General features: G+C 35.2%; 1 protein-coding gene across 2 annotated transcripts in view; it reads left to right on the plus strand.

The window, feature by feature from the left end:
- The first annotated feature begins 7,521 nt into the window (after positions 1–7,521).
- LOC306863466 (thiamine pyrophosphokinase 1-like) overlaps positions 7,522–15,739 on the plus strand; it is an 84,041-nt gene continuing 75,823 nt past the window's right edge. For both annotated transcript variants that reach the window (XM_079406807.1, XM_079406806.1), the window contains exon 1: positions 7,522–7,589. The gene's annotated coding sequence lies outside the window, so the exon portion shown is untranslated. The remainder of the gene's footprint in view (positions 7,590–15,739) is intronic.

A 15,739-nucleotide genomic window follows, 5' to 3' on the forward strand; every position in this document is an offset into this window, starting at 1 on the left:
AAAAAAAATAGGGTTTTATAAAACACATTCTGTTTGCAAATGCATTAGGGGTTTGTTTTTTCATATTTTTATCTTGAATTCGCCATGAGCATCCAATCGTAATGTTTACTTTGCTCTAATGCATTGAGCATCCATAAGTTTTGTGCCTTAGAACTTTAGCGTTCCTGTAGTTACATTTTATAAAGAAGAAAAAGATTCATGGAAACAAAAAGTGACAAAATACGAAGGAGAACAAACTTCAGTTGCTTAATAAATATATAAAATATCACAGTGTGACACAATGACATGAGAGAATTGCTGTTCTTTGCTACGGCATCCTCCAACAACACACCCAGTCATCTTTGCTCTTTCAAAACATGGAGATTTCAGCATATTGAACTCAGCCAGTCGTCCTGTTTAGTATTCTGTTCTCAAACTGAGCCGAGCATATGTAGCTTAACTTGACCTGCCAACATAGATTCTATGGTTGAGAGAGCACAGGACCCTGCTACTGGACAAAATTATTTTTAGGATCCTCTCAGTATTCTGAAATAGTAGACAAACCGTAGAATTTTTAAATATGAAAAGTATTTAAATAGGTGTCTCTTTTGTCTCATCAGAATACTTAATATCGGAGAAAGAATGCAAAGGAAATTAAACGTGAAGTATAGCCCCTTATTTATCAATATATTTAAATTCACGTCTTTGTTAATGCTATCAGCCTCATAAATGCTGCATAAGCTGAGCCTTATTTGACAGCAGACTGAATGACCTTCATATCATCTGAGTTAACATTGTCCGGTGACCCTTCATTGCTCATTGTCAGAATGAAAATATTTTCCTAGAAAGTAATGGAGCTTCATGTATTATGTATAAATGTCTTAGCTACCCTTCCATTTCTTTTCTTCTATATGTACATATTGCTCCTTTCAAATGACAAATCTCATGAATGAACTCAAGCTATGAAGCATGACTCCTCAGGTAATTGTTCAACACCCAAATGCTAATTTCATGTCTTTAATGCACAAATGAGTCAGAAATGTGAGCAAATTGTCTTCAAGCTAGTCAGTGAAATCATAAAAAATAGCATGAAATCATGTATCTATGTATTTACTTTCTTAACAAATGCCATTGGTCTGTGTCCGACTTGTTATTGCATATTATTCTTAAAGGAAAAGTTCTCCCAAAAATGAAAATTTGCTGAAAATTTACTCACACTCAGGACATCCGAAACATTATTTTGTTTCTTCACAAGTAGTCTACTATACATGACTCCAGTCCATCAATGAATGTCTTGTGAAGTGAAGAGATGTGTGTTTGTAGGAAACAAATACATCATTAAAACATTTTTATCTTCAAACCTTTAATTCATGTAAGAAATATAAAAATTTGGTTTTCATATATCAGCAAAATGTAATAACTTTCTGTGCCTCTGCAACAAATTCTGCAACCAAAGCTGTGTGGAGGGGGGGGGGGGGGGCAATAATATCACAAAAAAGTAAACAAATTTACTCACGAATCAATCCAATCCCACCTATATTACTTCTTATTATACTATTACAGTATTCTGTATATTATATTATTATGTCACCTTTAAATATTACAGAAGTTAAATGTTGTGAATGCATTTTTAAATGTTTTTAACTTTTGTGTTCTGTTTGGGATTTTAGAGGTCATTTTATTAGCTTTAAAATAACATTAAAGGTTGAAATTTCATGACTTTTCGCAATCTCAGCTGATTATAAACAAAATGTCAACTTAATAACATGCTTCAACTGTCCTCCATAAAATGTTAACCTATTTGTGTTTAAGGTCTTAGTGACCCCAGATATAATGCATGAATGAACACGCCTGATGGACTTGAAACATAAAAACCATAGTCAGTCTCAATGGTCAAAAGCCATAGGTGGAAATAGTGTGGACTATTACAAGTACTACTGCTGAGAAGAATGATGATGATTTTTGAAGGGAATGGTTAATTGTTATGGTTCCCATTTTGTTGAATATATCTACACTGTAGCACAATGCCCAGCATGTTAAAGAAGCATTTCATAGTCTTCACAGAAGATGTTTGAACTTTGAAGCAATGCCGTTACAGTATGAGACTGTCTCTGCTGCAACACAAAAGAGTTTTTGATACAAAAATAGAGAGAATTTAAATTACTGTGAAGATGATCACAAATTTACCATAAAATGCAATTTTAAAACAATTTTCAGGTCTACTTATTGCAGCAGTGAACAATCTGAGAGTTCAGTGTTTCATCTACACATATTTTCAGTCTCAGATACTTCAATCTGTGTGTGTTCCGATTCAGTAATATCAGTTACTCGCAGGCGGGATCCATTAAAACATGTCTGATGCAGAATCACTGTGGCAGCCTAAGAGGCACTATAAGCGTTATTGACCTGCTGAGAGCTCGCGGTTATTAAAATTGCACTGCGAGGTTCTCAGACTTCCTCCCATTTATATTAATGTCTATGAGTTTCTATTTTTAAAATTTGCTAAATATAAATAAAAATGATATTTCTCAAAGATGATCAGCATTTTGGCTCCTCTGGGTGAAGTTCTGAACCGATTCTTCCTTCAAACCCAATAGGTTTTGGGTTATATCAGCCATTAGTGTGTGCATGGATCCATACTTTGAAAATCTACCGGAAATAGCGCACCATCCTGCTAATTTTGGCATACTCTTTTCCACATGCTTTGCTTTGAATGAATAGTATGCTCAATGGGACACAAGGACAATCATTTGTTTTTATTCCTGAATGAATCAGTGTTTTTTACTGATTCAGTTATTCACTAAATGATTCAATGCTTCAATGAAGATGGTTGTTTTGTTCCTGAATGAATCAGTGGCTGTATCCGAAAATGCATAATCCCTAGTAGGTACTTCTTTTCACAACCGTTAAAGAATGCTCTGTATATATGCATGTAGTATAAATGTAATCTTGACATGCTACATCTGCCACATGCCATTGTCATGTGACCTATACCAGCATCGGTTGCATTTCTTCCCTGCCATTTGCAGATCCTCTCCTGTGGCCTCATGGGATTGTAAAGTGTCCATTGGATGCACACGTCAGAATCTCACCAGAAGTAGTAAGTCATGCAGGAACTGTTCAGTGACTGATTTACGAATACTGTGAATTTGCGCATACTACTCTTTTCACATGCTCTTCACCAATAGGGAATTATGCCATTTCAGATGCAGCTAGTATTTTAAACGAAACAGTTTACTAAATTATTATGAATCAGTGTTTTGAATGAATTGGTTGACTGAATGATTCAATGATTCACTCATAAAGACTTGCTGGCATAATGACATAGTAGATACTTTTTTTTCAAAGTGTTTTAAAATTGTTTTTTTTCAAGGTACTTTTTTGTTTACTAGGATGAGAGTTGCTGAAATCGCGTTTGGTCTCGTACTGTATCGTGTATCTTGTCAGTGTGTGCACTTGCTTGGCCATTTGTAGTTGATAAACAGGAAAGTGGGTCCAGCTGAATTGAAATGATCATTTGTTGGTTTGGTATAATAAAGGTTATTATACCGCGGCAGTCGTCGTGTGAAGCCCTCTTAGTGTGAAGACCAAAGAGTGTAAAGACCATCGACTCTACCGTGCGACTCCACCGGGCAGGGACACCGGCAAGGGATAGTAGTAGCTTTTTATTTAATTTTTTCATTGATATGTTTATTATTGAAATGTTGTTGTTATATGCATGTGTTAATTTTATTTAATTTCTTTATTTTCTTAAATATGTGGGTAGATAGTATTTATAGAGTTGTAACTTTTTCGTTTTAGTTACTTTTTCTTATTTGTAAGTCGCTTTGGACAAAAGCGTCTGCTAAATGACAAAAGTAAGTAAGTAAGTAAGATACTGCAATTATATGAATACATTATAAGAGCAAAATATTAAAACAACAAATATCATTTTTGAGGTTTGCCCTGCTTTAAAGCACAAGAGAGCAGATATTGAACATGTATGTGCAAAAGTGACAGAAGGTGAAAGAAAAGCAATGTTCAAAGTGAATTTTTTTCCTAAAACATGTCATTCTCACATTTGTTATTCATACCTAAAATCAAATAATTTCACATCTCTTTGTCTGCACTTTAAATTTACTTTGCCACAGAGTTGTTCCTCTTAACACAAATTTTCCTTGTACATTTGATTTAACCCATGAATATTCTCTCTCATTTTGCATTGCTGTAAAAGTTTAATATTGTTTGTCTGGCAAAACTTTTATCTCAAAACAGTTTCGGGAGGCAGAGGTTAACCTCGGCTAACAGAGCCTTAAGCGCTGTTATGAATACATTAAACAAACGCATAAGAGCTTGACTCACGTGGCTTTAGTTTATTTGCTGGTCATATATGGCGGATATGCACAATCATTCATTATGACTTTTGAATAAATTAGATAGTAATGCTAAACAAGCACGTCATTCTTAACCCATAAGAACTTTAATCATTAATATTTCATTTTTACAGGACAGTAATGTGATACACCATTGCATCTTATAGACTTTGTATACAACTGAGAGACAGATAAAAAGATCTTTTCTGAATCAACTCAGGGATAAATACTCTAATAAACAAACTACAGATGAAATTCCAAGTGACAACTGAGAGCTTTTACTAAATCATTAAATGTGGAAGACTGAGATGAAATATTGTTTGTATTTCTCAGAGAGTCTGTAGCCAGTCTCCAAATCGGCTGACATGACTTTATGGCTGAGACTTTTCACAATATGCGAGGTGAAAGTGGTGGCCTTGTCCTCGCTGTGTGTTTTGTTTACATGCATTGTGCTTCAGGTCACTTTAGTGACAAGCTCAGAACATTCCTTTGAATTCTCTATTTCTAACATTTGACTTGACTTACATAAGTTTTTGAGTACCACAACAAACAAAAAGGCTTTGGATTGTCTCTGTTTGGATTTTGGTAACACTTATTCTGCATGACCATATTTTACAGTAGACCCCTTAACCCTACCCTATACGTAAACTTAAAAACTACTTTACCAACTATTTATAAGCAGCAAATTAGGAGTTTATTGAGACAAACATTCTAGTTAATGGTGAGAACTGGTCTTTAACGTAAAGTGTAACCATTTATTTATTTTTTTTATAATTCATTAAAGAAAAAACAAAAAAAGTCACACATTTTAAGGTAGAAAGACTAATACAGATTTTTGTGTAAAATAAAGTCCAGTCATCTTTGTTTTATTTACAACTTCAAAAAATATATATATATTTACAGTGTAACTGCTAAGCATTTCAACCGCCATTTTCTTAATTATCTAATGCACAATTCCTGAATATCTTGAAAATATTTATTTTATTGCGTGCTGTCAATTTGCAAAATAAACATTTACTTAAGTTGGAACTACCATTTCCATTGCACAGTAAAGAAATACAGAACCAGAATGGATCCAGATATTTATTTGAGTGATTAATACCATATCTTCAGTTTATTTAATGTAATACTCTAGTAAATTAAAATGTGGTTATTTCTTAATTAAATATTGTATAACAGTTTTTTCTATCACAAGACTCAAGATTAAACAAATTATTTTCTGTGTTTTAAGTGCATAATTGAATTGCATGTTTTAAGCTAATTTAAAATGTTTATTTATTAAATGAACCTTATGCAAAAATTGTGGATGCCGCAAGAAATATCAGTGTTTTTATAGCTTTGTTATTAGCCTTTTATCTGATGCTAATGCTTGTTGGACAAAGTCAGGCTTTCATCTTCATTGTAATTAGCTTTATCTGGAACCCATTGCCCAGAGGAACCAATGGCAAATTGAGGCCAGGTGTTAAAGATAAAGGATTTGATGTTATCGTCCATCAAAACACATTTCAAACAAGTGGTACATGCAACACAGAATGACATGGAAAATTCATGCACAGAGTTCAGATAAGTAAATAGTCAAAAATGGGCACATTACATCTCCCAATGACCAGTGCAGTTGACATATAAAATTAGAAAAAGTAAGAAGGGCATGTCAATGATACTGCACTTTTACGATTGTTCAAAAAGTGAAAAATGAACTTGAATGGTCCGGTTTCTCAATCAAGTATTAGAGACGCACACGCAAAAAAAACTCCTCCTATTGGATTTCTGCAACTCCAATAATCTGGTTATGTTTATCTGTTTCTTGCCAGGCAGGATGTATCAATGTGTACGAAATGGCAGGCGACTCCGAGGATACAAGCTTGTGCTTTTCTTACTGGCTTGTCTCAGGAAATCAGCCTTATCAGTCTTGCCCAAGCTGCTATACAGCAGAATAATTTTACAGCTGGCTGAGAAAGCCTTGGCGACCCTGGATCGTGTGCTGTGCAGGCAAAATTTAACCTTGGTGTCCCTTATCAAATTAGAACTGCCTTTTGTTTACCACCGGCTGACAGAAAGCTATATTTGTGATGGGCCTGTTTCTCTGGGTGAGGCCAAGTGGCAGCAGAGACGCTGATGGATAATTTATGATTTATGTACATGTGGGCAAAAGCACCGCTATTTGTACAGTGCTGACATGAAACCGGGCTCTAGAGACCGTGAGCATATGTTTGATGAATAAAGTATGTTATACTAAAGGTATGAGCGCTGTGTGGAGGTCATGTCATAAATTTAAAATGTAACTATGATGCTGGGAAGTCTTGTATGAGTTGCCTTGGACATTGGATTATATTCAGAAATTGATATTTTTAAATATTTGACATTTGTTTAACTAAGCTGAATTGAGTATACCAGAGAGCTGTGCAAAACATTAATATTTTCAGCACACTATAAATGTAACCTTTAATTTGCTCACATAATATATTTAAAAAAAATGGAAAAGAAATGACAACAGCAGAAAATTAAAAATCAAACAACTATGATTCCTTTTAAAATTCTCAGAAATCAATCAAAATAACAATAGTAAAAAATTAAATTGTCATTTTCAATTAGTTGGAATTTTTTATTAGTTTATAACATATTATTAATATATTATAATTTTAATAGAATTAATCATATCCTGATAGCATTCATTTTTAATGAGTTTATTTAGCTACTCATTGTGTACTTATCTAATTCCTTATTTATTTATATACAAATAAATTATAGATAGATAGATAGATAGATAGATAGATAGATAGATAGATAGATAGATAGATAGATAGATAGATAGATAGATAGATAGATAGATAGATAGATAGATAGATAGATAGATTTTTTTTTTTTTTTTTGCACCCTCAGATTCCAAATTTTCACGTAGTTGTGTCTCGGAAAAATATTGTCCAATACTAACAAAGCATACTTCAATAGAAAGCTTTATTCAGCTTTCAGATGTATACGTCTGTCTGTCTGTCTATCTATCTATCTATCTATCTATCTATCTGTCTATCTGTCTATCTGTCTGTCTGTCTGTCTGTCTGTCTGAATGCTGATCATTCTCTCTCTCTCTGTATGTTGGATGTCGACCTGAACGGAATCAGTGCAGGTGTACAGTGCACCTCTAGATGTCGCTGTGACAAACATAACACGATTTTCTGGCGCTGAAGCGCTCGTCTTCGGCACTCGTTGACTGTACACAAATGTGGACTGGACACATGCTGCTGGATATCCATTCACAGAGTGAGTACTACTGGACACAGGCTGTCTCTGTTAACCTAGCGAGCTGACTACCTAGACAGTGCTTTGGGTATTATATCTGCATTCGGTGCCCAAAACATTTCCAACACGCTGCCTAAAATGCTGTCTCGGCAGTCGCTATCTAAGTTAGGTTTTGTGACACAGCCAAATGTCAAGCGTTCAGTAAGTTGTCGAGGTTGGTTTATGAAGCTGCTAAACATTTGAGTGAAATCGTGCCAGAGCTGAAAGCTCTAGATAATTATGTTTGACTTTCATTAAAAATGCATTCTGTCTCTAAAGAAGCACTTGCTGTGTGCTTTACTTGTGCACATATTAAAAAAGTCGTGACGTATTGTCAAGTATGGTGACCCATACTCGAAATTGGTGCTCTGCGTTTAACCCATCCAAGTGCACACACACAGCAGTGAGTAGTGAACAAATGCACACACACACACACACACACACCGTGAACACACACCCGGAGCAGTGGGCAGCCATGCTGCAGCGCCCGGGGAGCAATTGGGGGTTCGGTGCCTTGCTCAAGGGCACCTCAGTCGTGGTATTGAGGGTGGAGAGAGCGCTGTACATTCACTCCCCCCCACCTACAATCCCTGCCGGCCGGGGACTCGAACCCGCAACCTTTCGATTACGAGTCTGACTCTCTAACCATTAGGCCACGACTTCCCCACATAATGAGGGAGTTATTAAAGTTTGTAAACTGTAATTTGGGCACTCAACCTGAGATTGAACTCTGGTTCTTCTTTAAAGTACAAGAACTGATGTCAAGCAGAGAATTTCCCCAGACTAAGTCAGAGAGCCTTGAAATTTCAGTCAATAGAACTAATTACAAAAACACCTAGAGGGAACGAATTACACAACAAGGGCCAAATTAATTAAAGACACAATGAAGAAAAGAAAGAACTTACTTTAGCCATTGACAAGGCTGATTTTTTTTAGCTGTACTGGCAGTCTTAAAGTCCACAACTCACTCCCTCAATCCCCTTCATTTACTGCGTTGTGAAGAAAGTAACTGTGAGGTGTTTACCTTCAGAATCACCTTTCAGTTGTGCTTAATGCATCTACAACTTAATGATGGTAGTATAGTGACTGCATATATTTCATACAAAACATTTTTGTAAATAATTGCACATTTTTGTAAATAATTGCACGTTCTCAAAAGCAACTTGTACAGCAGAGACACATGCATGACCCTGAATGATGCAGTGTTCAGTTGTTAACATGTATTCTGCTGTGAAAGTCTGGAGAAAGTCACCGTGATAAAAACAAAGTTGACGTTGTCAGAAGAGGTTTTTTTGCCAAATTTAGCAAATATGTAGTCTCCTCTACTGACTAGTTTGTGACGTAAACTAAACATACACATTCATAAGATGTAAAACGTATGTAAACGTACACATTACAGCACTGCCCATGTGTGCAAGGTATATGAATCCAATTGAGAACATGTTTATTTTTATTTGATCAGAGCATTCCAAATCTACATCACCCATTTCAATACCATAGCAATTTTATTTGAAGCAAGCTTAAAAAAAAAAAAAACTTTATTTTTCCCAGAAAACTATTATATGACTTCAGAAGAATTAGAATAAAATGCACAAATTTATGGTAGAGTTGAGGGGATTTTGAAGCTGGTAAGACCCCATTCAGTTGCATTGGAAAAAAATGACCAGATTGATTCAAACCATCTCTAGTGTTCCATCTCTTTGTGTTCCTCTGAAGAAATAAAGTCATACAGGTTAGAAATAGCATGAGGGTAAATAATGACAAAATAATACAATAAATAATAAGGGTGAACTGCTCCTTTAAAGGAAAGTTTGTTCAAAATGTTCTCACTCGCAGGCATATGTAAATGAATTTGTTTTGTAATCAGAACAGATTTGGAGAAATTTAGCATTGCATCACTTGCTCACCAATGGATCCTCTGCAGTGAATGGGTGCCATCAGAATGAGAGTCCAAACAGCTGATAAAAACATCACAAAAATCAGCATGACGATTAGTCTATCAATAAATGTCCATTCATGGAGCAAGTGATGTAATGCTAAATTTCAACAAATCTGTTTCTGAGGAAGAAACAAACTCATCTATATCTTGGATGGCCTGAGGGTGAGTACATTTTTATTTTTGAGTGAACTATTCCTAGGCCCACCTGCTTGAGTTTGTGAGTTTCTGGTGCAATCTGTTTTTGACAGCACTCTACTTTCATCAGTAGTGTTGTGGGTGTCAGGTTGGATTAGGTTGGACCGTTTTAGTTGCTATGTTGATACATTTTAGCTTGTTAGGGATACACCTCTCTACTATGGGATTAATATCCTGCCATGATTCAAAACTGAAAATAAAGTTCTGAAAGGTTCAAACTAAGTGTTCGAACACTCAAAATCTTACAAAAAAAAGTTTTGCAAGCTTGCAAAATGTAAAAAAAAATTAAAATATCTCTGCAAACATTGTTGTTTTTGAGATTTCCTTCTTCAGAACTGCAAAAAAAATTTTACGATGTTGCGCAAAAATTTTTCAGAGTTTCAAATTTGTCAGTATTCTCCCACTGTATTAGTTTGTTTTCCAGGTTTGAAACCTTGTAAATGGTGATCTGAAAACTGGTGTGCGAATGTGTGAAAAAAAGTTGTGAAACTCTGAAAACAAGAGGTTTGCAGGGTTGCAAAGAGATAAATAAAATAAAATCTCTGCAAACATAATTTTGTTTTTGAGTTTTCCTTCTTCAGAAGTACAACACTCTTTTTTACGGTGTTGTGCAATATTTTTTTCAGAGTTTCGGATTTGTCACTGTTCTCCCAGTGAATAGTTTGTTTTCCAGATTTGAAACCTTGTAAATGGTGATCTGAAAACTGGTGTGCGAATAGGTGAAAAAAAGTTTTGAAACTCTGAAAACTGAGGTTCGAAAGGGCGAAACTTATTACATTACATTACATTTGCACTCCTATTGCAGACTATTTTTTCAGAGCTGAGTTTACAACACCCACTTTGCGGAGATACGCCCACACAGTTGCGAGCTTGCATTGCATTGCAGTGATTTGTGGCAGCGTTGTCACGCAGCTCTGCTCTGAAACTCTGAAACTCAGACTGAGCGAAAATGAAGCTTCGCAACCTTGCAACTTAAACAAAAAAAGCCTGGAGGGAGGGCCTTCTGCTCTTGGCCAATGCTTTGCTGTCTGCTGACGTACAGTCCAATCACAAGTCATATTTACTGGAAAGGTGGGATTGACCGACTGCTCCGCCAATGACGAAAGCGCAGAGGATAGGATACGCAAACAGGATGCACGGCTGTCTGGCCACATGGCGGTCCCGTCTAGAGCTGCAAGAACCGCGTCCATGGCTGGGAGTGGGACTGGGAGAGAGGTGAAAAACTTTGTTAACGGTCCGTGTACGTTTGGATAGTTTGTTTTCCAATTTGAAACGAAATAAGCAGAAACGAGACAACGGCACCTTTATTCGTTTTTTCGTTTTTTTTAAAAAAACGAAAAAACGAGATTTCGGCTTGATTTTTCGTTTTTTAGTTCAGAGGCATAAAACGAATAAATGACTTCCAAATTCGTTTCCACATGTGGGCGGTCCTTAGACGCCCCCTTCCGCCGATTGGTCAAGCAAATCTGAGCATGTGACGTCATCAGTAGTCGCTCAGGTCTGTTCAACAAAATAATAGTCCTCTAACGTTACTATGGCTACCGATTCTTAAACTGTACAGGGCAGGTCCTGTTGGGCTTTCCCCTGTGCAACTTTACGCGTTTCACAGAAATCTTTACATCAGAAATATTAAATATTAGTCTGCCACCAGCCCGTTTTATTTAGCTGTGCAGAGTTAAATCTGTGTGGTGAAGATTGCATTTATCTGGAATATAGGCGTTTGGACATTTTCATAAACGTTTTCCTGAATATGCTTCTAAGATTTTATATATAAAGTCAGAATTGCGAGTTTATATCTCAGAATTGCGAGTTATAAAGTCAGAATTGCGAGTTATAAAGTCAGAATTGCGAGTTATAAAGTCAGAATTGCGAGTTTATATCTCAGAATTGCGAGTTATAAAGTCAGAATTGCGAGTTATAAAGTCAGAATTGCGAGTTTATATCTCAGAATTGCGAGTTATAAAGTCAGAATTGCGAGTTTATATCTCAGAATTGCGAGTTATAAAGTCAGAATTGCGAGTTTATATCTCAGAATTGCGAGTTATAAAGTCAGAATTGCGAGAAAAAAAGTCCGAATTGTGAGATAAAAAGTCGCAATTACCTTGTTTTATTTTTTATTCATTGGCGGAAACGGGCTTCCATAGGCTTCCATAGTAAAGTGATCTAGAGGAAAAGCAGATGTGTTTTGCCTATTGGCATACAAAGCCTATTACGTGTATTTGTTTTTATTTATGCTATTATAATTACACCGGGTCACCAACTAATGACAGATTGAAATCTACAGTAAATTTAACAACCTTCTTGACTCTTCAACCGAGTGTAATGGTATTTAAGAAGCCTTTAACATTATGTGCTCAACATTAAATCTGTAACATGTAGCCAACATTAAGAATAGGGTTGTGCCGGTGAGGAAATTTTCCCATTGATTAGTTAACTTATGACAACACCAATGTTATTTGTTAATCTCTTCTGTAGATTTTGATCTTTATAAGTTGTTATGATATATTGTTAATTAAAAAACAACAGTAAAATAGTACAATAAAAAACTCCCGTATAGCCTACTATAATCAAACTAATAAGACGGGTGACATAAAATACCCATATTATAACAAATAAATAAAATATATTTGGAAATCGCCCTTTAAAACGAAGGCTCGGTTTGTGGTTCACAATTATTTGATTAAAACAAAGACAAAGCCACTTATATTAAAAAAAAAAAATTATGTTTTTGTTAACAGAAGTTATATTGTGCTTTTAATTGCCTCCGCTATCGTCCTGTCAATCATACTCGCGGGTCATTTTCAGTAAAAATGTATTTCACCATCATAGGTACCCAAGTTCTGACTGCTGACTGAACACTGGTCAGTGATCCTCTCTCGCTCGGCTGTGTCTAGCGCAGCTTCACCACACAGATTTAACTCTGCACAGCTAAATAAAACGGGCTGGTGGCAGACTAATATTTAATATTTCTGATGTAAAGATTTCTGTGAAACGCGTAAAGTTGCACAGGGGAAAGCCCAACAGGACCTGCCCTGTACAGTTTAAGAATCGGTAGCCATAGTAACGTTAGAGGACTATTATTTTGTTGAACAGACCTGAGCGACTACTGATGACGTCACATGCTCAGATTTGCTTGACCAATCGGCGGAAGGGGGCGTCTAAGGACCGCCCACATGTGGAAACGAATTTGGAAGTCATTTATTCGTTTTATGCCTCTGAACTAAAAAACGAAAAATCAAGCCGAAATCTCGTTTTTTCGTTTTTTTAAAAAAAACGAAAAAACGAATAAAGGTGCCGTTGTCTCGTTTCTGCTTATTTCGTTTCAAATTGGAAAACAAACTATCCAAACGTACACGGACCGTTAACAAAGTTTTTCACCTCTCTCCCAGTCCCACTCCCAGCCATGGACGCGGTTCTTGCAGCTCTAGACGGGACCGCCATGTGGCCAGACAGCCGTGCATCCTGTTTGCGTATCCTATCCTCTGCGCTTTCGTCATTGGCGGAGCAGTCGGTCAATCCCACCTTTCCAGTAAATATGACTTGTGATTGGACTGTACGTCAGCAGACAGCAAAGCATTGGCCAAGAGCAGAAGGCCCTCCCTCCAGGCTTTTTTTGTTTAAGTTGCAAGGTTGCGAAGCTTCATTTTCGCTCAGTCTGAGTTTCAGAGTTTCAGAGCAGAGCTGCGTGACAACGCTGCCACAAATCACTGCAATGCAATGCAAGCTCGCAACTGTGTGGGCGTATCTCCGCAAAGTGGGTGTTGTAAACTCAGCTCTGAAAAAATAGTCTGCAATAGGAGTGCAAATGTAATGTAATGTAATAAGTTTCGCCCTTTCGAACCTCAGTTTTCAGAGTTTCAAAACTTTTTTTCACCTATTCGCACACCAGTTTTCAGATCACCATTTACAAGGTTTCAAATCTGGAAAACAAACTATTCACTGGGAGAACAGTGACAAATCCGAAACTCTGAAAAAAATATTGCACAACACCGTAAAAAAGAGTGTTGTACTTCTGAAGAAGGAAAACTCAAAAACAAAATTATGTTTGCAGAGATTTTATTTTATTTATCTCTTTGCAACCCTGCAAACCTCTTGTTTTCAGAGTTTCACAACTTTTTTTCACACATTCGCACACCAGTTTTCAGATCACCATTTACAAGGTTTCAAACCTGGAAAACAAACTAATACAGTGGGAGAATACTGACAAATTTGAAACTCTGAAAAATTGTTTGCGCAACATCGTAAATTTTTTTTTGCAGTTCTGAAGAAGGAAATCTCAAAAACAACAATGTTTGCAGAGATATTTTAATTTTTTTTTACATTTTGCAAGCTTGCAAAACTTATTTTTCGATCTTGCAAAACTTTTTTTTGTAAGATTTTGAGTGTTCGAACACTTAGTTTCAACCTTTCAGAACTTTATTTTCAGTTTTGAATCATGGCAGGATATTAATCCCATACTCTACCTGCATGGATCTGTGGCTCTCAGCAGGATTGATCCAAGTAATGACATTTTGCACTGTCTGTTAAGTAAATAATTATATATTTATATTGAATATAATGTTCAAGGTGGTGTCCTCTCAACCATTACTGTCATAAACAGCCTGGATAAGATATATGTTTCAGAACGAAATCAGCAATCAATTAAATAATTTTTTTCTGGTCTTGAAATTTGAAGCTTTTTAGTTTATGGTTTAAATTACATTTTTGTCAAAACTTCAGCTGTTCTCTTGTGGAAAAAGAAGTACACTTTAGTATATTTTTAAAAAGAGTACTTATTACAGAAAGAATTGAATGTAATGTTTTCCGACACTCATGTTAATTGCAATTAAATAAAAATATTTCATAGTCTACATTTTTATTAAATTCAAAATTTGTAGAATTTTTAATGCTTTTTTGACCAAATTAAGTAGGACTTAAATGCCTTTACATGTAATTTCATAACTTCTGTTGTATTTGAAATATGGTTAAAGAGTCCTGACAAATTTAACTAAAATTAATCTACTTTAATGTAATTTCTTTTAAAACCTGTAAATCATATATTTAAATATATTTCTAATTACACATTTGTAATAATGAAGTTGTAATTTAGTACATTAAAATAGGCAAACTTTAATATCAAACAACGCATTATAGCTAGTTAAAATTGTAATCGTGCTTTACATGTGCTTTATGATAGTTAACTCATCTAAACAATTACTTCTTTAAAGCATGGCAAAAAATTATTAAACATTATGCAAAGTTCTTTAAAGTAAAACTTTTAATTTGACATTGTTACAACGTGCACTTTTTTAAAAACAGTTCTGAAAGTGTACTCTCTTTAAGTGCACTTAACTGGTCTTTTATTGCATTAATATAATATATTGTATTAACTGCACGTAAAAAAATGGTGTAGTTCATTTAGAAATTGCTAGTAAATTTTATAAAAATTTGGTAACACTTTTTTATGGTCTCTTAACTAGTTGATTATTAGCATGCATATTACTAGAATATTAGCCAATTATTAGTAGTAATTAAGCACATATTAATGCCTTATTCTACATGACTTTATTCTACATCCTTAATCCTACCCAATACCTAAACTTAACGACTACCTTACTAACTATTAATAAGCAGCAAATAAGGAATTTATTGAGGGAAAAGTCATAGTTAATATTGAATAAGTGTTCACTATTCTAAAGTGTTACCAAACATTTTTTTTTTACAAAGAATCAGCAAGTAACACTGAATTAAACTTAATTTTGAAGTAGAAAGACTGAAATAATATTTCTTATAGAGACTTAGTAGATATTATTATTAATCATTGAATCGTTCAAAAACACTGAATTATTCAATAACAAAACACCACTACTGTGAATTGCTAGACGTGCAATGGTTGAACCTGTTTTGAATTTATTTTGTACTATTTCCAGTGACTAAGCAAAAATTCTAAAGTAACTGCTAATAATGTGTTGAAAATGTATTAACTTTGCTTTTATTGAACTATTGTATATAAGCAACA

Source organism: Barbus barbus (genome assembly GCF_936440315.1).
Source record: "Barbus barbus genome assembly, chromosome: 44".
Taxonomy (NCBI): Eukaryota; Metazoa; Chordata; class Actinopteri; order Cypriniformes; family Cyprinidae; genus Barbus; species Barbus barbus.